This window comes from Octodon degus, unplaced genomic scaffold (genome assembly GCF_000260255.1).
Source record: "Octodon degus isolate 3935 unplaced genomic scaffold, OctDeg1.0 scaffold00221, whole genome shotgun sequence".
NCBI classification, from domain to species: domain Eukaryota; kingdom Metazoa; phylum Chordata; class Mammalia; order Rodentia; family Octodontidae; genus Octodon; species Octodon degus.
The window spans coordinates 915548-917310 of record NW_004524797.1 but is presented as its reverse complement, the minus strand read 5'-3'; positions in this window follow the sequence as shown (position 1 = coordinate 917310).

The following is a 1763-nucleotide window of genomic DNA, read 5'->3' as shown; positions in this document are numbered from 1 at the left end:
AACTGTGCTGGTGAAGCCCAAACCCAGGATTCCCAAACTTGGCAATAAAATACAATCTGCCTCCCTTTCCTCCACTTCTTTCTTTCTTCCTTCCTTCTTTCTTTTTTTCAGAAAAAAGGACTGAACACACTGTCTTCACATTGAGTTCTGGCTCTTTTTATATCTTTTTAAAGGCCAGGGACATAGCTCAGCAGCCTAAGCGCCTGCCTGGCAAGCGCAAGGTCCTGAGTTCAATCCCCAGTACCACAAAAAATGAAATAAAATAATTAACTTGAGTCTGAGCATGCTGGTGTATGCCTGTAATCCCAGCCCTAGGGAGGCTGAAATCAGGAGGATCACCATGAGTCTAAGCTGCATAGTGAGACCCTGCACCAAAAAAAAAAAAAAAAAAAAAAAAAAAAAAGAACAAACTAAACTAAACTAATTTTTTTTAAAAAATGTTGAGGGGGCCAGGGAGATAGCTCAGTAGAATAAGCGCTTGCCTGGCAAACACAAGGGCTTAAGTTCAATCCCTGGTTCCTCAAAAACAAACAAACAAACAAACAAAAAAAAAAAAACGTTGAGACAGGATCTCACTAAACTGCCTAGGCAGATCCCCCACGTCAGCCTTCCACACTGCAGCGATTACAGGCGTCAGCCACCATGCCTTGCTCCACATACAATTTCAGCTAGAAATTTTGCCCCTTTCACTTTCTTGTTTAAGGTCCTTCAAAAATCCCTGCATGCTTCTAGAATGAAATTCAGACTTTTTCCAGCATTTCCCATTTCCCACCGCTCAGATTAGTAGGCTCTGCCATGCTGAGTGTCTCTCAGTCCTTGGCCTGTGGCCCTTTGCAAATGCTGTTTCTTCTGCCTGGAACTCTCTTCCTTCCCAGGTCACCTGGCTCCCTCCTACCCTGTCCTCAGTCTAGCTATAGCCATCCCTTCCTCTGGAGCTCTGTCCTTTCTCAGTTCCCACCCTACCTTAGGCCTCAGAAGAACTTACACATGCTGCCATAACTGCCTTGTTCGTGTGATTGTGCCGCCCCCTAGCCTGCCAGTGCTGAGCACTCAGGACTGTGTCTATTGTGTTCTCCTTTCCCATGCATAATGTCATGCTCTGCTGACATGTGAGCCTTCCCAAATAAACGGCATTATCACAGAGCAGAGAGAGCAGATGCTCAGTGAGTCGAACAAGACAGTAAGTGCGGTGATTTCTCCCCACGAGCATGGTGTCAGTTCTGACATGTGGCCTAGGCTGCCCCGTTTGGATGGTTCTGACTTTACTCCAGGACATAATGCCACCCCCGTATGCCCCGTGGGTTCCTATCTCGCCTTTCTCAAAGTACTATGCCCACATTCAGCAGAGACATGAAGAGTGGGTTCTGGAAGATGCACAGGGGACTTCATGTTCATTGTGCTGAGGGGCCCCTAGAGAAGTCACTCCGGGGAGAAGCACTGTCAAACTGAAAAACTTCACTGGGGCCTACAATGTCACCAATCCACAACTAGACGACACCCTGATAAAATCATAGAAGCTGAATCTTTTCATAAAGTGAGAAATTGGGCAGGAGAGCAAGGACAGGAAAAGTGTCAAGCAATGATATGTACCTGCATCAGCCCCTCAAGAGGAACGTCATCATGCACTGCCAACATGTATCGATAACACTGAAAATTTAGGGGCTGGTGAGATGGCTCAGTGGTCTAAAGCACCTACTTAGAACAAGCTTAGCAAAGCAAAGCGACCACAGTTCAATCCCCCAGCACCACATGCCAGCCAGCCC